We start from the raw sequence: 23,467 nt of genomic DNA, 5'->3' as shown, positions 1-23,467 counted from the left end.
CAGTCATAGAAAGAAAAGAGAAGGGTATGATTAACTCTCATTTACAAAATAAAAGCATATCCTACACTGATCTAGATTTAGATTCAGGCTACAAAGTATCTTACGGGAAAAATTTATTAAATTTTCACATTAGCCTACTTTTGAGTCATAATAAGTTTCTTTAGCAAAAATATCCTAAGAGTGAGAAAGGGATTCCTGCTTTGCCCCAGAGATCAGTGCAGTGATTAATTCACCACCCGGAGCAAAAGAACTCAGAGCAAAAGATCCACTGTCTACACGACAATCCCAACTGAGAAAAATAGTTTCTCCAAGTGTTCTTTGATATATTTTGTTTCTCGCAATATGTAAGATTTCTATTCTCCACACTGCTGAAGCTATATGAATTATCTTTCATATTTACGGTACTTTTCATATATTGACAAATATCAACCTGAGCCGTTCAACTCTCTGTGTATTTAATTTACTATACTTTGGCCTATTAAAAAGGGCAATTTCTGGTGATTTTGGGGGTTCAAAGAATGTATGTTTCCCATACACAAGCATTATTTTAAATATCTTACTTCTGAATAAATGTATAACTTTAGTTTATGTCAGAACTGTTTTCCTAGTCACTGAACTGAATATTTAGACTGAACAAAAGTTAAATTTCTTATATAGCTTATATTCACAGTTTCCTTTCTTAATCTTAAATTAGATGGATTGGAATACTGGAATTCAGTTTATTATTTGTAAACAAAGCTATCTAGAGATTCGGTGGAGCACGTGTGTTTGGGGAGGGGATGGTGAGGATCAAGAAAAAAATTTTTGAAGTACCTCTAGTCTTACATGTTATTTAATAAATCACTTGAAAACTAGCTTTTATCCTCAGTAGTATAATGAAATTACACTTTCAGAGATCACTGGTAAAGATGAAAAGTCAAAGGAAATGATTCCTTTTCTGTCTTCAATCTCCTTGATTTCATAGTAACATATGTGACATCTTCAGCATCTGTTTTCTATATCCACCAGGACTTTTGGTCACAAGTGACAAAAAGCCTGACTCAAACTTGCCTGAGCAAAAAGAGAATGTATTGGCTCATGGAACTGGGAAGAAGAGAGATGCTTCCATTCTCAGGCAAATTAAATCTGTAAACTACTGGAGCTCTTGTTATCTTCTCATGTCTTGCTATCTACTTCTTTCTGTGTATTAGGTTCTTTTTCTCCCACTATGAACAGAAACCCTCCATTTGACAGAGATTATGGCTACTTGCAGTTTGAGTCATATTTTTACAGTTTGTGAATCATGCGTAAAGTGAATTTCTCTTTTCCAGTAACTCTCTGTAAATCTCTGGGAAGGGCTCTCATTGGGATCAACTTTGAGCCACCACCATTTCCCAGGGCAATGCCACGTCCATTCCTGTGACCATGAGGCAATGAACTATAGTTAGAAACCACAACAGAACCATGTTGAATTGGGGGAGGGGAATGTTAATCCCCAAAGGATGCGGGGGGGGGGGGGAAGAAGAAAGGATCTAAGGAAATATTTTATTGCTCCTGATTCCCCTTTGACATCTTTGATTTCTTTTTCCCAGCTACTGCCTTGGCTACTCATCCTGTTCTTACACCCCGCCTTTCAATTAGACATTCTCTAACATTTTACTCTTTTAAAAATTTACATTCTCTCCCACAAATAGCTTTTCTTTACACACAGCTTCAACTAGTGTGTCTGTGCAGAAGCATTGTAAGTTGATTTCTTTAGACATCAGTATCACCACTATCTACCTGTCACAGGAGAGCGTAAGTGTGAGGAATAGATTTACCCATCCTCAAGAAGCTGGTACACAATAGAAGATGTACAAAAATGCAACACCTATGATATGATTAATTTTCCACTGATTTCTTATATCGTAATAGAAAATCGTTAAGAACCACAGTTTATTCTTTCTCAATACCCCCAAGACATAAATATGGAGTTGACATTCTTACCAACAAAGTTAGGTAAGAAGTGTAATTACTAGAAAGTACTGATTATCACATGTCAGAAACATGAAGAGCATACACTTATGCAGAGACACCTGGCAAAATGCATCCTTTGAAAGAGAAACCTTTGCAAGGTATTCTACATAATGATACTGTTCATACAGTTTCCTCATGCCCAGCACTCTTTGAATCCAGTGATTTGAGTCATTCTCACCATTTACTTCAGTCACACCTTCAGTTCTGTCCTTCACATGCAATACATAACATACTATAGAAATAAAGTCAGAAAACCCTTTTTAATATATTACAGTGAAACGTAACTGTGAGAAGTCAGCTTGTGTTTGCAATAGGTTCTGTGCACTTCCATGCCTTCTGAACAATGAACCACCACAGAGGAAGGAAGACTGCATTCATTTTGCATAAAGTGGTCAAGCATACATTGCTCTTTCTGTGTTACCCATTAAAGCACAGCTAGGGGCATAACATGGCAAGTGCCAAAGAGAGGAAGCAAGTATTATGGGATTAGAGAGGAAGGAGGGATTATTTTTGAAGGAACAGAGTAGATAGAAAAACAAACTGGGGAAGAAGATAAGTGCAATGCTGGACATTTTCAATTTTAACTGTGAAAAACATCCATCCAGAAGTTGAAAATTGGAATGTGGAAATTAGAACAGAGATTTCTGCTCGAGGCCGAAATATGGGAGTCATCCATTTAAATCAAATTCTACAAATGTTTAGCTATGTGACTAAGCAAATAACTTAATTTCTCAGCATCCTGATTTTCCTAGTTTTGAAAAAGGGGAAATAATATGTAATTATTTGAATTTTGTGAGGATTACAAATTTATATAGGAAAATTTCTTTGCCCTGTTCTTATTGACTAGTGAGCCATTGTTGTCAGAGTCCTAATTGCTATTATAGTGTGCTTAGCTTTGTGTCATGCTCAAAGAGCTGATCCTTTGATGGGAGTAAATAAAGTTGTCAGGAAAGAGGGTCTAATAGAAAAGGCCACTATGTTAGACTCTCCTGATCACTGCATTCCCTGGCTACTTGTCACCCTGTCCTGATCCTATCTCTTTTTATCTCTCAGGACCTTTATTCTTCAGCAATCTATTCCTTCACTTTTATGTCTTAAATCTTCTATTGGCCAGTACTGCTGAAGTATCTGATATCATTGATATAATTTTGTTTTATTACTAATAGTACTGTGCATAGCTTACATTTACTAAGTGCTGAGTAAGTAATCCTTGCAACCACCCTATGAGGAGGAAATTGAGCCGGAGTCATATTAAGTAACTGGTCCATAGTGACATAGAGTAAGTGACAGACACAAAATTTGAAACAAACAGCCTGAAATAGGATCCTTCAGTCTTTCCCACCTTCCTAAAATGCCTTCTTCTGTAAGAGAAATAGTGGTGTCCATTTCCTCTTTGTCCAAATTGTGTTCATCATCTGATACTTATTCCCAGTCTCAAATTCTCAAAAAAGCACTGTCTAAACACTATAGCCTTTGATGTTCTTCTCTAAACGTCAGTGTTCACATATGACATCTCACCCAGGAATACATGATTCAGAAAATGGAAACTTCTCTATGCGCTATGATGACTGGTGAAAACAGTAGAATAGTCAGAGTTTGGAAAGATGGAGAGAAGGAAAAGAATCTATCATGCAGAGGTGTGACATGAGCCTGGGTGCCACTCACGAGTGACCATGGTGGACCACAGAAATGGTGGAGACCATCCTGGGCTAGAGAAAATCAAGACAAAGGTCAAAAAGGAGTGTGAGATGGGAGACTTGAATGACAGATTGTGGGTTTTGAACTTTATCTTGAATGAAGCTGTTAAACAGAAAATATCAGAAAAGAGACTAATAATAATTCAGGGTTTCAGGAAGACTTAACCCATCTTTTGTGTCTACACTGGACTGAAAAACAGAGAAACAGAGCCAGGAAAACTAGTAAAAAAGCTAGTGCAACAATTCAAGTAAGGGAGTAATGAGTGCTTGGAGGGTGGTGGAGAGGATAAAAAGGAAGATGTTGATTCCCAAAGCACTTGGAGCAAGATGCTAAGAGCTTGATGAGTCATAGGTTAAAGTCAGGATGGTTGGGAAATAGAGTGACTCACATCCCCTTAGGTTGGTCAAATCTATGTGCTCCTTTGATGTGTTTTTCTTTTAGTGGGGAGCCAACAGATGAGGAGCTTTGTACAATTATGTCCCTCTTGACTTTGCTTCCTACTCTATGTGAACTTTCTATAGTAACAGAAACAACAGTAAACAGAAAACAAAAGAATTGTGACTTTATCCTTTTTTGTTTTTGTTGTCCAGGTTTAAAAGCATGATTTTTGAGGGCTTACTTGATATTAGAGGATCATTAAATTGCTTTATTCTGACTTTTTCTAGCCCTTACTACTCTTCCCTGGCTGTTCAGTGAGGAGGGAGGACATAGGGGAGAGAAAATTGTGAGGTTTCATGAATTATGTGATTTCACTTCATTTCAGATGTTTAGCACCATAAGGTCTAAGCTCTGTGAAAACGTCTCTCTTACTTGGGAAAGCAGGGCTTCTACTTTGACTTAGGCAACCTCCCATTCCTTCCCAGACAGAGTAATTGATTGTACTTAATTATTTCCTTTGAGTATTGCTTTATTATAGCTCTTACCACATTTTGTCTTAGTTTGGTGCACAATTTCAGTCACTACCATTAAGTTTTGAGTCCTTTAGTATTTACACCCAGATGCCAGACCTTCATGGTAGCTTCTCAAAAATTTTTAGAAAGAGATGGAGAAAAGAAAGGAGGAAAAAAAAAAAGGACTTGGTGTGTATGTGTGTGTATATATGCATATATGTGGTCAAAGAGAAGATGAAACTTGAGTAATAATTAGTAAGAATTAAACACAGTCAATAATTTATACACTACACACACACACACACACACACACAAACACACACACACAGGATGACACACACACACAGAGGATGACTGGTTGGTAAAAGCCTGAGAAATGATCTATTATGAATGATTCATTTTCAAAGTGTTTTAGTATAACTATGGTATTGACAAAGTTGAGCAATAAGACAGTCTTTTTGTTGCTTTTTGCTAGTTCCAGACATTAAAAAATTCCTCCTTGAGCAATATGATGCTGTTTTATTGGGAATGAAGCTGATGGTGAAGTGATAAATCATTTCCTATAGAATAAATGATTGAGCCAAGAGACAATGACTATAAGGTGGAGCTGAGTTAGTGGGTGAGCAAAATATAGCTCTTCCTTAAAGCACCACAGCCACTTAATTCTATTTATTTGTGGGTATTTCTGAGACACCTCCAAATTTTTTGTGTATACCATTGTATGTTGCACAGTTTATCTCTCTTACAAACCCTATTACAAATAACCTTGAGCTTACTGTTAAATAATTTAAAGCAGAATTTCATCTTATTTGTTTTGAAATTCCCCGTAGTGTTTACCTCAATCCCTAGACTATTGCATGTGTTTTAATATACTTAATAAATCAAATTAAATTAAATACACTAACGTTTTGTAAATCAAATGTTATACGAAATACACAAATTCAATGCATGTCCTATATAAAAAATTTGCTCGTTTTTTTTTTTGTGTTTTTTCATTGTTTTTGATAAACATGTACTAACTGAATACATTTGTCCAACACTGAGATAAGTTCTAAGAAATTTAAGAAAATGACTGAAAGAAATACCAAAATACAGGGTACCTGCTCTTGAAGAACTAACTTCCATGTCTCGTAATGTCAACTGTATCTCAATTTTTATTTGCCTACTGGGTGTCTATTTTCAAAGACCACTTGGGTATATCTAGTTTTTCATTCTCTATAATCTGACAATTTTTGTAGGAATGGAAACATTTGCCTACATCTGTCATTTCTACTTTCATGCTTTACTTCTTTTTTCTTTTTCTATTTAAAAGAAAGTGAAATTAAATGATATTTTTAAATACAAAGATGACAAGTGACATGATAATAATTCAGAGGAAGTAATAGAGATATGACGATCCATACTACCTAGCTAAGATGTGAATGTCTGTGAATATTCATTTTATGAGTCTACACTACCTATATACCTCAAAATTGTATTGAAAAAACAATTTGGGGTACTTATTTTGACATTATCCAGAAATATTCTGCAACATTTGAGATTGCACTACCATATGAGTTTTACTGCTGTAAAGGACTTGACAGCTAACATTCTGGTCAGGTAGTTTTACAGAAGAGGAAACGCCGGCACGAGTCCCAATGACGACAAACTTGCAAGGTAAAAGCAGAACTTTGAACGGAATCCCAAATTCATGACTCTCATCTAGTCTGGGGATCTTTGTCTTACATTATGTTTCTGAAAAATTCCAAGTAATATATTTTAGAATTCCATTTTATATGCCACAGGCATCTTTACTGGCACAGCAATTCTAATGCAATTGGGTATGGATGGCTTTGTCTACTGACAGTAGATGGGGTTACAAAAAGAAACATTTTAAGACATTCATTTATTTCATTTACTCAGAAATATTCAGAGTACCTACTATGGGCTAGGCATCTTACAAGGTACAGAGAGTACCCTGAGGTGTAAGATAGACATGGTCCCTAATTTCTGTGAGCTGAGTGGCTCATGCACTGTTTTTCCAATTACTTATTTAAATCCTCCAGCTCCATGGAAGTACATCAAGGATTAAGCTAAAAACTGAAAAAGTTTCCACACACCAATAAAAATTTCTAAAGTGACCCGTTCATTGATATGTTTTGCACATGGTCTTAGGGAGAATTTCACTTGAAGAAAGGGTTCAAAATCTAGTCCAGTGGAATAGACTAACTTATAGAAAACAGAATATAGTTGGGATAAAAGAGGGATCTGTCACCATGAGTCTATACTGATAGACACTGTTTTCTCTAAAATGTAAATGTATTATAAACACATTTCTGTTTTCTATCTTCATGTGTCCCTATTTTCAATACTTACTCCTATAGATAATATTGATAATTTTAATAATTTTATTACTAACTAGATCCATGTTGAAGAAAGAGCTACTTTCCTATAATTACAAAGGTTTTGCACTTAAGAGAATGCCTTCTTTTGGGATGATGTGATGGCTTTATTTTGCAGTTGATACAGTACTATGTTTACTTACAGAATTAAACACTTGCTACTGCATTTTTTATTAATCACGAGTGGAATGAATGACTACTGCCTGAAGCAATGTTATCTAGATTATGAAGTGACTTTGGAACACAGTACACAATTGGAGTCTTCTGGCTGGATCACTTAGATTTCAGGGTCATGTTAATAATGCTTCCTGAGTGCAGAAGTCTGTCTCTTTCATTTTGTGCTATTGCGAAATTTGATTTCATTGTGGTAATGAGACATAAATACTTGCTTTTCTAGAGAGCTCTTGCATTTCTCAGCTACTAAAGTCATTCAGACTTTAGCCTGTGACGCTGTAACACTATGTAAGGTATTTTAAGTCACACAAAAACTCATAGCTCTTGTTGCTTTTATTTTCTCAGTAACCAGCTAAACTTCAAAGATTCCTCAGGAAACTAAAGGAAACGTTGTGTTCACATTATGAGTTTAGGTCATCTCTGGATTCTTTTATTTGATGAATAGCTAGCTAGCTATTACATCATATTATTTGTTAGATGGCTACAAATTTCATTTCATTTACATCTTGCAGAATTTGAGGACTTTCAGAAGTTTATCTACACTTCTGCATCTATTACAGGGCCTTTGAAAATAAGAGCCCTGAAATGAGCTCATAATAAATACGTGCTTATTACACCCAAAGTTACTAATTCTTTTACCTATATAGACTGTATTCTGTTTTTGAGGGTATCAGCAAGATGGATCCTGTAAAAAACAAAAAAAAATTTTTTTTGATTTGATAACGTAGCCCTCTGGAAAGCTGGGTTTTCTACTTATCCCTGCTACAAGATTTAGAAATAACATTTAATGAATGGTAGTAGAATAGTAAGTAACATGTTTAAGTAAATAGCTTTTGAATATTAGAACTATATTTTCATAAAAATTTTATTATGCATTCAATATGATGAACTCATGATATGTAAATGTATTCTACTGTTAATATGGATTCACGTTGTACGTGGATAATGGTTCCAAAGGAACTGTTATAAGATATACTCTGAATATGTATGAAGAATAATAGACACATGTTATGGGTTCAATATATAGTAAGGGTCCAAAAGGCAGAATGCATGGTTTTGTTAATACTTACTCACTGAAAATACTGAAGCAACAAAAAGAGACACATTATGGTATAAGTATGAATACGTATTAAATATACACCACAAACTTAGCAAGACTTTATGAGGTCATTCATACTGTACAGTAATGTGATGAGCAGTATTTCCTTATAGTACATTAGTTAGTCCATAAACATAGAAATAACATAGATTGAATAATATAACTCACATTTTAATAAAATGAAATACTTGGAAACTATTTGCACCTGTGAGTCTGCTTCTATTATGGAGGGAAAAGCTCCTAAGAGATGGATCCTCCCACAGATTATAGCTGTAAATTTCAGAGAAAATGCAAAAAACAACTACGTGAAGGCTGTTGATAAAGACTATGGACAAATGCTGAGAGATTTGGGAGGGGAGTCAGACCCTGAATGGAGAAAATGGCATGGTAGGAGTTTTGGCAATCTTTGGACTAAAGGCAGAAAGTTGAAACTCCAAGAGCAAACCCACAATCTTTCTGGCCTAAGAAAACAGAACACAGAGCTCAAGGGGGCCACTGCCATAGGAAAATGAGGGGTAACACTAACAATGAAAGAGCCAGAAAAGGGGAAGACCAAGTTTTGGGTATAAATTCTGCCCAAGTTTCTGAACCATGCATAAGGACAAAAAGACTCAACTAAAATTTTGGATGCAACAGTGAGGCAGAGTTTGAAAATCAAATCAACTTAATTGCCTGTCAAAACAAAAATATCAACTCTCTTCAAAGGAATATGATAGAATCCACAGTCTCCACAATACAACATTCACAATATTGGAATACAATCTAAAATTATTTGACACATCAGGAACCTGAACCTGGGAAACTGTGACACATTCTCAAGAAAAAGACAATCAATAGAGGATGTATTAGTTTTTTATTGCTGCATAACACAAATTAGTTTTCTATTGCTTCATGCACAAATTTAGCAGCCTAAAACAATATACATTTATAATTTCACAGGTCCAATGGGACAGGAGTCTGGCTCCATCTTAGCTAAGTACTCTATGCAAAGTTACAAGGCTGGAATCAGGGTGTCAGCTAGGCTGAGTTCTCATCCAGAGACTCCACTGGGGAAGAATCTGTTGTCAAGCTTATTCACGTTGTTGGAAAAATTCATTTCTTTGTATAACTGAGAGCCCCAGTTTTTAAGTTACTGTCAGCCGGAGGTCACCCTCAGATCTTAGAGGCTTTCTATAGTTCCTAGAGGCCACCAGTAGTTCCTTGCCACATAGGCTTATCCAATATGGCTTCTTACCTCAACAAAAATTGATAGAATTAAAAGAAGAAATAAATAACTCTATAATCATCGTAGACTATTAGGTCTGGAATTTGATTTTACTCTACTCATAAGATATTAAATTAGTCAGTTACTGTTTCATGGATGCTGGCTGCAAATATAAGACTCTTAGGTTAAAGAAAGGGGACTTTATTTTTCACAACAAGAAGCATAAGCATTAGCATATTTGCATCAGTTTTCCTTGCCCTCAAGTCCCATAGGGGAAGCAAGATGAACCTGGAAGGGTGCGCAAGGTATCTGAGGAGCACTGAGATTAGGGAATTCACTGCTTTTATAGTAAGTAGTGAGTATGCTGTTTTTCTGGGGATAGGGGGTTGGTACTTCATCTCTCAAGGCTACCAGGGGCATTAACAACTCAAAGAAATGGCCCAGGTAAATGAGGGATCAGGGCTTTGCAGTATTGGCACATGTATCAAAATATATAGGAATGAAAGGAGAACTGTTTCTCACCATAGAGACTTTAACACCACTCTCTCAGCAATTGATAGAAAAACTGGACAAAATATCAGTAAATACATAGAAGACCTGAAAAATACTATGAAATTTTGAACCAACTAGTATTTACAGAACACTGTATTCAAGTGTAGTGCTTATGGTATATTTACCAAAAAAAAGCATATGTAGGGCAGTTATGCAAGTCTCAATATGTCTAAAAGAAATGAAACCACACAGAGTGTGCTCCCTGGCCAGAAGGAAATTAACTTAGAAATTTATAACAATAAGATATTCAGAAAAACTACAAATGTTTGTAAAATAGCAACTCACTGCTAAATAATTCATGGGTCCTAAAAGAAATTGAGGTGATATAAAATTGTACATCTTGGCAACATGTATATGTGTGCACAGGGAGTATTTTTCTTTTTTCCTTTTCTCTCCTTCTCCTCCCCCCTCTTACTAAAATGACTTCCTGCAGTGCCCCCCTCTCTACCCAGAGTAACCCATGCTGCCATCTTGGAGTTTAGGTTTCTGTATTTTTATGTCCATATAGTCATATTTAAATTTATCTTCATCTATATCTACATGGACATATGGGTTAAATTTACATCTGTATCTATATATCTATAGCCAAACACACAAAAATATATGGTCAACATATTGCAAAACTTCACATATATGAAAGGTGCCCCTGGAGTTATGCAACAACAGAGGTTAGGTTACACAATACATATGTACTTAAATGTATAGATTACATTTGAGAGAAATGCCATTTTATAATATTAAGACTTCTCATCTAAGATCATTGCTTGTCTTTCAATTTGTTCAGATCTTCTTATGTCTTTTTTAAAAAATTAATTAATTGGGCCAGCCCTGTGACTCACTCGGGAGAGTGCAGCACTGGTAGTGCAGAGGCCACAGGTTCGGATCCTATATAGGGATGGCCGGTGCACTCACTGGCTGAGTGTGGTGCAGATCACACCGTGCTGAGGGTTACGATCCCCTTACCGGTCAAAAAAAAAAATTAATTAGTATAATTCTCTCGAGGTCCATCCATGTTGTTGCAAATGGCAGTATTTCATTCGTTTTTATAGCTGAGTAGTATTCCATTGTGTAGATGTACCACATTTTCCGTATCCACTCATCTGATGATGGACATTTGGGCTGGTTCCAACTCTTGGCTATTGTAAAGAGTGCTGCGATGAACATTGGGGAACAGGTATACCTTCGACTTGATGATTTCCATTCCTCTGGATATATTCCCAACAGTGGGATAGCTGGGTCATATGGTAGATCTATCTGCAATTGTTTGAGGAACCTGCATACCATTTTCCATAGAGGCTGCACCATTTTGCAGTCCCACCAACAATGTATGAGAGTTCCTTTTTCTCTGCAACCTCGCCAGCATTTATCATTCAGAGTCTTTTGGATTTTAGCCATCCTAACTGGGGTTAGGTGGTATCTCAGTGTGGTTTTGATTTGCATTTCCCGGATGCTGAGTGATGTTGAGCATTTTTTCATATGTCTGTTGGCCATTTGTATATCTTCCTTAGAGAAATGCCTACTTAGCTCTTTTGCCCATTTTTTAATTGGGTTGCTTGTTTTCTTCTTGTAAAGTTGTTTGAGCTCCTTATATATTCTGGATATTAATCCTTTGTCAGATGTATATTTTGCAAATATTTTCTCGCACTCTGTTGGTTGTCTTTTAACTCTGTTAATTGTTTCTTTTGCTGTGCAGAAAAAGTCAGGCACAGAAAGAGAAATACCACATGTTCTCACTTATTGGTGGGAGCTAAAAATTAATATATAAATTCACACACACACACACACACACACACACACACACACACACACACACACACACACACAAAACCGGGGGGGGGAGAAGATATAACAACCACAATTACTTGAAGTTGATACGACAAGCAAACAGAAAGGACATTGTTGGGGGGGAGGGGGGGAGGGAGAAGGGAGGGAGGTTTTGGTGATGGGGAGCAATAATCAGCCACAATGTATATCGAGAAAATAAAATTAAAAAAAAAATTAATTAGTTATTATTTTTTTACATTCTAAGATGTTCTTGTGAAGCAGTTGGGGTGGAGGGGGGACAGAGGTGGGGAGGGGTTGGGGCTGGCCCACCACGTGGCATACTCACTTGCTGGACTGGTTGTGGAGGGCAGAGGGCGTGGCTGAGGCACATGATGCCCCCCACCCTGGCTTGGGAGCCTGGGGGCTTCCTGCTCTTCTAGGTTTTATAGGTGTTCTTTGGTGGTGTTACTGATTAATATCAGAACTCTGTCTCTGATCTGTGGGTTTTTTGTGTTTTCTTTCACTTCATTATTGAAACTCTGCCACCTAAACTCTGCACTGGAACTAATTTTTTGTCCTTTGCTTACTTCTAAAATGGGGGAACTTCCTGTGGGGACCAACACTTGAGCCCTGTAGTTGAGCTAAATTACTACTTCGCTCCTGATTCCCTGGGGAAGGCTTTTTGAGCAGCTCATGTTTTAACTGTTGATCTTGCAAGCACTTCTGGGTCTTGTGAGGTCTGGTACACTGGGTTGTGTGGCAACTCTGGCCTGGGTCTGAGTCTTTTCAGCAAACTACACCCCTTGCAGTTCTATATTCCTGCCAGTCTACACTGAGTGGTCCTGTGCTGACTGGTGTCCATGCTGTGCCCTAATGTTCCCCTGGTAGGCCCATATCACCTAACACCTGCACTCCAAACATTTCCCATGGGATCAGCCATGCACTGGTCCCTTGCAGTGACACACTGGCCATTGAGTAGCTCCTTTTTTCAGTTGTCTGTGGCCCCTTGCTCTTATGTGGGTCTACAGGAAGCCTATTAGTGGTCTTGCTTGCCTGGGGGCCACCAAGGTCCTCTTCTCCCTTGCCGCCTCCAAGCAACTTCACACAAAGTGCACAGCAGTGGCTTTTGCCAGCTCTTGCTCTATGTGCTCACCAGGCCCAGCGTTGAAATGGCCGAGGCTCAAAACAGTGAGAGTGGTCCCTTCTTTCTCTCATCGTGTCTTCTCCTACCTTCATAAACTCTATAGGTATCTCCTCCTCCTCCCCTGATCTCTAGCAGCCCCAGCTTGGCTGTCTTTGCTTTTTAATAGTTATAAGTTTGTTGATTGTGGGAGAGAGTGACATTGGGGACCATCTATTCCACCATCTTGATTCTCTGTTCCTTCTTACATCTTTTAATAGGATTTTACAATTTTCTTCATATAAGTTTGTGTCTTTCTTGTTAAACTTATTTCCAGTGAATTCATAATCTTGGTCACTATTAGAATGAAATAATTGTCTCATTTTCATTTCTAGTTTCTTATTGACAATTAGTGAAAAGTCAATAATATTTAAAAAGTACATTTATTTGGTATCCATCCACATTACCATTATGGTAGTTACTGTTTTTAGTAGTCTCGTAGTTCTAGATGTATGATCCAACTACAGCAAAAAGAGGGTTTTACCCGTTCCCACTCCCACCATGTTTACACTGATTGTAATAATTTTCATTTGCATTTTATTTGCTAGACTCCGAGAACAGTATTAAATGATAGATAATAACATTATTTAATACCTTTTATTAAAATGAGCTTAGTTTTAGCTATTTAGAGTAACATTTCCTCTTGATTTATACTAAAGAGTCTACTGCATTTAAGTAGTTTCCTCACTTCCTTTTACTTAATGTTTTCAGAGGTAAAACTACCAGATTTTATCAAATGATTTTTTGGCATTATTTGAAGTGATAATGTGGTATTTCTTTTTAAATTATCTGATGTATTTTATTAAGCTGATAGATTTCCCAATATGGAATCACCCACGCATTAATGGATAAATCTCATTCTGTCGTGTATTATTGTTCTTTTGCAACATGATAGATTCTATATGGTAGAACTTCGTTAAGAATTTTAATGTACAAGTATGATTTATCTGTAGTATTATATATTCATATTGTCTACCAGATTTTGAAATTAATGTTATTTTAGTTTTTATGAAATAATTAGTAGCTTTTTCTATCATTTACATTAGACTATAATAGTGTGTATTATTCTATTTCTGTTGCTTATAACAAAGTACGTGGAACTGGGTAATTTGTAAGAAAACAAAATTTATTGCTTACAGTTTTGGAGGCTGGGAAATCCAAAAGTCCAGGGAACACATCTGGTGAGAGCCTTGGTGGTGACAGTGACACATGGCTGAATGGCAGAACAGAGAGAGAGAGAGAACACTCCCTATGCACTCTCCTTTTTAAAGCCACCAGAACCACTACCATTATTCTAAGAATGGAACAATCCATTCACAATAGTACAGTCCTCACAGTACAATCACCTCTCCAAGACCCTACCTTTCAACTATCACAATAGGATTTTCCATCCTCTTAACACTGTCCCAGTGGGTACGAAGGCTCCAACACATTAAACTTTGGGGGACACAATTCAATTTGTAATATAGTGTATTCAGCATTTATCTATTCATTGAATGTTAGGTGGAGTCAGCAATGAACCCATCTAGTCCTGGTGTCTTGAAAAGTGCTTTTTCTTCAATCTCTTTTGTAGGTTCTGCATTGGCAACAGTATGACCAGTTTTTCCATTCTTATATTAGTTATGGTAGTTTATATTTTGCTACAAAGTCATTCATTTCTTACAGATTTAAAAAACTAGAGGAATTACATGCATGGAATTAAATGTCCTAGTCTCATAATTAAAATAGCATCAAAACACATGGCATTGTTGGGAGACAATTCTCTATGCACTTCTCTCATTTCTGCTTATCTAACCAGTTCAGGCATTGACTGTGTTCCAAACCATCTTTTCAAGGATGTTTGTGTCACAAAAAACAAGAAAAGACAGAGATGATAGTGTCTCTCTACAGAGCATAGTGTAGGCAAGCATATTGCTCATTAGAAAATACTTGGTCCCTAAGTGTGTACAGTTATCATGTGGCCTTTTTTGCATCATCTCATGCAATTGTAGCTTGGAGAAATGGTGCAAATGCTGACACTTTGTCTACTGCTGTGAGTAATAAACTATCCTTTGTCTCTGACCCAGGAGTCGCCTGTCTTCCACCAAAATTCATGAAACTGTGGCAGACTAACTTGTTAGCTTTCAAGTAGGTTAAAATCTCAGATCCTTCATAGTTCTTGACAAAAATACTTAGGGATAAATCTAACAGAAAATACATGTGATGCTTGCATTCAAGATTATAAATATTACTGATATTAAGGAAAACATAAATAAATGAAAATATATAATATTATTATTGATTGAGAGGCTCAATATTGCTAAGAGGTCCATTCTTCCTATATTAGTATGTAGGTTCAATGTAATCCTTTCCAAAATTCCAGCAGGATAGTTTAAAGAAATAGGCAAGATTATCCTAAAATGTGTATAAAAATTCAGAATATTCAGAACAGTCAAATCAATTTTTTTTTTTTTTTTTTTTTGTGACCGGTAAGGGGATTGCAACCCTTGGCTTGGTGTCGTCCGCACCACGCTCAGCTAGTGAGCACACCGGTGATCCCTATATAGGATCCGAACCCGCGGCCTTGGCGCTACCAGCGCTGCTACGCTCCCAGTGCCACACTCTTCCGAGTGAGCCATGGGTTCAGCCCAAATCAAATTAAAAAAAAAAAAAAAAAACATTGGGGGACTTATGCTATATGATTTTGGGACATACAATAAAATTGCAGCTACAGTGTGATATCCATGATATGTCAGAAAAAATAAACTGATGAAACAGAACTCCATACACAGAAAGAACAATTTGAGATAGATCATAGACCTAAATTTAAAACTCAGAACCATAAAACCTCTCAAAGAAAACGTAGAAGACTATCTTCATAACCTCAAAGTCAGCAAAGATTTCTTAGACAGGTCACAATACGCGCAAGCCATAATGGTCAAAAAAAGATAAATCGGACATTGTCAAACTTAACATGAAAAGACTCTATTGAGACTATCAATAGACTACACACTCTCTGAGGAAAAATATTCACAACGCATATATCTAACAAAGGACAGAATAATATACAGAATAAATACAGAATAAATATATAATGTATTGTATAGTATATAATATTTTACAAATAAACATAAATGACAGTAAAAATTTAAGCAATTCAATATAAAAAGCAGTAAGATATATATATAAATGATCAATAAACACATGACAAAATGTACAACTTCATTAGTTATCAGGAAATTCAAATTAATACCTTAATGAGATATCACTTTTACTTACTACAATGGCTAAGATGAAAAAACTGCTGGCAAGACAAAATGTTACCAAAGATGTTAAGCAACTGGAACTCTCTAAAATTTCTAATAGAATTGTAACATGATATAATGCCTTTGAAAAACTCTGGCAATTTTCCATAAAGTTATCTATATATGAGGGAACTTCAAAAAGTTCATGTTTACACAAACACTTGTACTCAAATATTCACAGTAAATTTATTCATAAAAGGCAAAACTATATCCAGCCTGTCTTCAAGGGAAGGAACCGTCTACACAGACATGAGGATCAGTAAAGATTGACTTAAAATGCTACTGGGCAAGACACTTATAATGTGTCTATGTCAGGAAATACTAAGTGTAAGTTGCTATTTTAAGGGAAATTATATTTTCTGGTCTTCAGTATGTGTAAGTTCTTTTACCTCATATGTTGAGGAATTCACATGATGCCATAGAGAAAATATAACAATCTTTAAATATACCTTCATAATGTATAGTTAATACATATAAGTATAATACATACAAGTATAATACATACTAAGATGTATTAGTATCTAATAAGATGTATAATATGTATAATATTACATATACTATACTATATTACATATAGTATGCATAGTCATATACTCGTATGTATAATATGAATGTTAATCAACAGGAAAACAAAGTAATTTTTTAGAATTACAAATTATGAAATTTGAATTACAATTTGTAAAGTTAAATACTAAAGGGAATATGATCTACCTAAAGTTAATTTGTTTTTTTAGCTTAGAATATTTTTAGAAATATAAATTTGTACATGGTGCATTTTAATAGTTTGTATAATGTAGTAGATATAACGATCATATGAACACTTGATTACTTATTCGCTTGATATTTCAATGAAAGAACTCAACTCAAAACATCAGAAATCACTATTTCACTTTATTTTTATTGTAATGTAGTCATTCGTACATTTCTGTGGGGTACAGAGTTGACTATCAATACCTGTGTACAACATGTGATGCTCACATCAGATACTTAGTATATTCAACGTTATGCAATGTAATCGTAAAGTTGGTTTTGTAAAGTATTGATTTTTAAAAAATTTATTAAGCACAGTTTTATTATTATACACTTAAAATATCTAGGGAAACAAAATGGTTTGATAATATTTCTAACATGAGACTAAAGTGTATCTCTTTTATTCAATATTTTAAATTACCATTGGGCTTCTACTGAATACACTAAACTACATGCACATAAGAAAACATTTTCATTAATATATTTATTAGTCAAGCTCTGTATCATCCATGATCATAAAAGTAAGATTCTTATAATAGAGGTTATCACTTTTTGGAGGAATCTTAACAAAACAAAGGATTGATGTTTAACTCATCAGAGACCGAAAAACGAGTTTCCTTCATTTTTACCTTATTTGAAATGTGCAACTTTTTATGTATCTGTTGCCTTAGGTCAAAGGCCACTTGGGAAATATTTCAAACTGCTGGTTGTTTTGTTACAGTATTTCAGCCTTCTCTTGAATTAAGGTTTAGGATTCTCTAATTAATTAAAAGTCCTCCTATTCCCTGTTGCTCCACTGTCCACCCCACCTGGGAAGAGGAATTGGGCGATGGATGTAGCTCCTTGAATTAAGAACCACTGAGTCTTAGAAAGCATGACTTTAGCACAGCTGAAGAAAGGAAATGATTTTTGTTCCTTAGGCTGAACTAAAATTCAGAATCATAATTTGAATTATTTAGGAACTTTTCATTGCTTTGTTTTGAAGATAGTTATACTTATTTTGGGAATTACACTAAATTTTAAAACTGGATTCTAAAAAGTGATGCTAAGAGAATCCCACTCTCTGCAAGGTTTGATTTATCATGAAAACAACAACAACAACAACCTGGGTGACCCTAAGAAGTTGCCTCTGTTTGGTTTTGAAGGCATTCATGCCCTGTGTGAAAGAGGTTTAGTGTCTGTAATGCTGAGTGATCACAGACAATGTCTGTCAGCCAGTATCTAAGAGAAGATCACTCTGGGTCTTAGTGCAGTCTAAATGGAATATTCAAAAGTCATTTCAGCAATTTTAAATGGCATGGTTTCATTTTGTAATGGTTTGTTTCAACCTTACCTTTTAAAATAATCTTTGGCATTAATGGTTATGTTTAATATGACTTAAAGATCATCTTTTGACATAGGTTAATAATTATATCTTTATAAGCACCATTCTCTTTCTTTTGTTTAAAAAATTATCTTTTACTCACTAGTGGGTGTTCCAAATAACAGCTTCTTGATTACAGAGAAATCCAGGAGAAATTTTCTGCTCTTTAAAGACTAAAAGGTAAGGAGTTTAGGATAAAAAGAGACAGATGACACCAAGGTCCTCTAACCAATGTTATGTCACTCTCCGGCAACACTATGGAGCCTATGAAATGAAGCAACATCATTCTAATATTGGTGGTGCAGTTTATGGTATAAATACAAGTGACCCTTCTAAGCATACACCCTTCCTTTCTTCATTTTTTTTTTTTTTTTTTTTTTTTTTGCTATCAGGTGGATTTTTTCAAACACCATATAGCCAATAGTATCTTGGGCATACTTCAAATGGCTTTTGTCTGATGACTTGGGAGAAATTGAATGAACAATCTCATTGTTAGAGACTAAAAATTTTAGTATAGAAAGTTCTTTAATAGAATTCTGAGATGAATTAAAAACTTCTGTAATGTATAAATGAGGTCCTATTTTGATACAGGCGTACATGTGGTAAGAAATATAATAGACCAGGCACAAGGTTTGGAGTTCTCTGAATGCATCCGCTTCCACCTTCTCCTGTATCTCTGTACTTTCGTCTGCCTTTGTCTGTCCTTTCCTTCTTCCTGTGGTTAACTCCTTCTCGTCCAGGTGTCTTCTCCAAACCCATTTTATTGTTCAAATTTCATTCTCTTCAGATTGGGTTTTGACTGCTTCTTCTGTCACAGGACCTAATTCCTACCTTACAGTATGAATCATACTATATTTTTATTTTCTCCTTGCTTGACCCTACTCTACTGTTAAATTCTTTCAGAGCAGGGACTTTATCTTTAATTCTATACCTCTCGTACATACTCTCACAGCTTTCCATCATTTTTCACCACTAACCACTATTTCTACTCATATGTTTATATGTGTGATTACTTGATTAATGTCTGTCTGCCTTAAGACTCTAAATTATATAGGGCCAGGACACATTTGCTTTGTTTTCCATTTTATTCCAGTGTTTAGTAAAGTACCTGGCATCTTGTAGTTGAACAAATGAATTCTGTCTTGCCAAGACCTAATAGGAGGTCTGGTATACAGTAAGCACTCAAAAAATATCTGATGAATAAATAGTTGTTAATTTTAGTTAAAGTCCAAGCTTTTCAAATTACAGAGTAGGGGATTACAATCCGTTCAATACCTATTCACACGGAGTTATCCCAAGGTTAAAATCGAGGAGTGAGTGATAAAGAATGTATATATTTTAAAGGACTTTGTATATGATAGTCATTATAATTAATGCTAAAAGATGGGCTATAGCCATGGAGGTATTGGGATGGACAAATATCAGCCTAGAGAAAGGCTTTCAATGAAAGGATTGAGTGTCTTAAGGGATTCAGAGTAGATTGCTTTTCCCCTTGATAATGAGAGATTAGCAAAATTAAAAAATTAATTTTTTAACACTAGGCCTAAGTAGCCTTAATTTTACTACTCCTAAAGATAATTGTATTGGTTTCCTACACTTGTTGTAACAAACTACCCCAAAATTGGTGACTTAAAACAACAAAAATTTACTCTCACAATTTTAGAGGGCAGAAGTCTAAAATCAAATAAATTGACAGGGCCACACTCCATCTGGAGGCCGTAGGGGAGAATCTGCTCCTTGTCTCTTCTGGTTCCCAGTGGTTGTGGCCATTCAACTCCAACCTCTGCCTCCATCTTTATAAGCGCCTTCTCCTCTATGTATGTCTTCTCTTCTGTGTGTGTTTTAAAGGAACACTTGCCACTAAAATTAGGGCCTACCTGGATAATCCAAGACCATCTCTTCATCTCAAAATATTTAACTTAACTGTATCTGCAGAGACTCTTTACCCACATAAGGTAACATTCACAGTTTTCAGGGATTAGGCCATGGACGTGTTTTTTAAGGGGCCACCATTCAGCTGACTACAACAGTCTATATGTGCTTAGGCAAAGAAAACATGCCTTTGTACAGGTTGGCTGTTTTAACCAAGTGTTCAGGTGTGGCTGATCTTACATAAAGACAAATTAGGCAGTCAATTCTGTAGTGAATTTAGGGATATATGTAAGGTACTCTTCACCCAATGTACATCCCAACAATATCTTCATTTCACTGCCTGATGATCTTTCAATACAAATTCAGGTAAGACTTTTGTTATTATTATTACTATTGATGATGGTGGTAGTAGGAGCTGTAGTTGTTGTCATCGTAGTCATTGCCATTGTTTTGGACACCTACAGCAAAGAGTTGAGTTAATCAGTACCTTGGTCTATGGCACATTGTCATCATTGGTCTGTGCAAAGCCCCTTCCTTACTCCCGTATTTGTCTGCAGGTATTTATTTGTTCTCTCTGATTTCCCTTCTCTACTTTCTTCTCGTCTCCTCATGGGTTACCATTCTAAGATGTTCATGTACGTCCTTGCTTGTGTGTGTTCTTATAAAATGTGTTCTGTAGTTTTGTGTGCACTTACCTTTAATTATTAATTGGTGCTGCACTAAAATTACATTCTGTTTCTTACTCTTTTCACTAAATTCCATGTTTTTAAGATCCATTTTGTTTCTCCATGTGCATGTAATCTGTTCCTTCTAAAAGCTACACAGTACCCCATGCTCTGCATCCACCTGATTAACTCCCTATTCTCCCAGGGATGGCTGCCCACGATGACTTCAACTCCCTGACACACAAATAATGTGTCAATAACATCTTTATGTCTCCTTTTAGAACTGGATACATTTTTAAAAGTTTTACTCCTGGAGTTAGGAAGACTACGAATTATTTCTATCTTTGTGTTTAATGTGTAAAATTGGATTCGTTCCTTATAAAGCCTGGCATATATTCACACAGACTCAAAAGCTGGGAACCTGGGGTAGCAGGAGAAGAGTATGAAGCTTCAGGTGCCTGGGGACAGACAGGGCTGTTCAAAGTAGGAAAGATAAGAATTACAGGAGGTAGTAGGATATTGAAGAAAATGGTGCCTTTTTCCCAGAATTGATTAAAGGTCCCATGACTAGGTGAACTATATGGTTAAGTTACAAGCCTGCATTTTTTATTTAGTATATATTTTTTAGTACAAAATTTGGAGAAATCTAGACACTGATTTAAATGTCAGAGTTGAAATCTCTCTTTTCCTAAGAATCAAAAACCATTTAGGGGTGACAATAACAAAAGAATCCTCATCTTTTACATCATTTTTTTGTCGTGATCATCATGCTAAGATTATTTCCAGTCGCAGTTTCAGCAGACCAATCATTTTCAAGGGCCTCCTCTATTTACTTCTTTTCCACAATTCTTACTCCCCTGCTATATCTAGGTTCACTTTCTAAGTAAGAAGTAAAAATCTTATTGTCTACTGCCTATGTTATGTCCATGTTCATTCTTGTCTTCAGTCATATTGTTCTTACCTGACATATGCCACTGTGCACATCTCCCTCCCTTCCTTCAAATCACAAGCAGGAAAGTACAGTGACAGCAAGGAGAGACCCTGAAGGCCAATGCCCCAGGCCAGAGAAGTCAGTCAACTGAAAGGGACACTAACTGAGAGGTTGGAGGGGAAGGACAAGTCAAGCTAATTCAGCAACAGGAGATTTTGTGTCCAGTTCTTAGGTCACACATTCACAACAGAAAATCTTTGGAACTCCTAAATATACATCAGGTGTGCCCTTGTTTCTCTACCACTTAGATGTGATGGATTCATTTACATGCATTGTCCAGATAATGGAGCAAGAAGCCTGAATGTCAGGAAATGTAGTCTCCTAGTGCTGGTTCTGTAATTAACCAACTAAATGACCTTTGCCAAGTCATTTAACTTCTCTGGGGCTTTCACATTTCTGTGCCGTTGCAGGTGTTATTTCTTCTATCTGGAATTCCCTAACCTCTTTGCCAGGCAAACTTTGACTCATCAGCAATACTCTACTTGGTATCATCTCTCTGAAACATCCCTTGACCCCCCCCACCCACGCCTGAGCAGAGTTAGGTGCTACTTTCTTTGTGCTCCTGTCGTTTGGTAGTTATTTATGTGCCAGTCCCTATCCTACTCTGCTGCCTTCCCCTGACCCTCACCAAATAGACTGTGGCTACCAGCAGACTGAAACAGTATTTCCTCTATTTTTGAAACTGTGGTATGGTTTCTTGTGGTTTGACATATAGTAAACACTCAACACATTTTTGTTGAACTTAATGAATGAATTTTATGTTTTTATGTTTCTCTATATTTCATATAAAGGAGTTGGGCAAGATCGGTAATTTTCAAACTTTTAAAAAATGGAAGAACCAGTTTTCTTTGTTAAAAATTTAAGAGAAGGACCAACACATTATGGACAAAAAGAAGAAAGTGTTCTATTTGAAATAAGAATGGGACTCCAGAAACCTGTTCATTTGACTTCTCCTCTTAGAACACAGTACTAGGTGGTGGAGAAATACCATTAAAATAACTTGGCCCAGAATCGTGTTGGCTAATTTCCATTGCAGCTATAAAATTGTCATTCTGTGAAATTTACTCTTTCAAGTAGTAACACTTTTTATTTGAACATTTTTGATGGAATTTTTTCTAAAATGTAAAATATTGACCTGGCTCCCTAAAACAGTCACATAACTGACTCATTCCTTAATGACTCAGGCCCTCATTAGGAACATTGACTATTTCACTGAGCTGAATTCACAAAGGTGTTGTTATGACATGTTTATTTTCCTGTATCTTCCTTGTCTGTCAGCTGTCATTTTTCCTGCTGTCATTTTTCCTGACCTAATAGCTCCCTTAGCTAATCTCATCTCCTCACAGCCCCTGTGCCCTAAATTTTCTTCTCCTGGTATACTGTGAGCTAAAACAATAGAACATGAAGTTTATTTAAAAGTGTGTGTTCACAAGCAAAAAAGTAGGATTTGAGAAAGTTGATGGCTTTTTGTTAGCACTTTGCGAAGTTTGTAAGGGTTATTTTAGGTATTTAGTAGGTTGGTGTTATTTCCTGATTTCTAGGTCCTTGGGTTTCGGGATTGCTAAAGTTGTGCTTCTAAATAAATGCAGTATATGTGTTTTCTGG

This window comes from Cynocephalus volans, chromosome 6, assembly GCF_027409185.1.
Source record: "Cynocephalus volans isolate mCynVol1 chromosome 6, mCynVol1.pri, whole genome shotgun sequence".
In the NCBI taxonomy this organism is placed as follows: domain Eukaryota; kingdom Metazoa; phylum Chordata; class Mammalia; order Dermoptera; family Cynocephalidae; genus Cynocephalus; species Cynocephalus volans.
The sequence above is the reverse complement of the archived record's forward strand: the minus strand, read 5'-3'. Positions refer to the sequence as shown.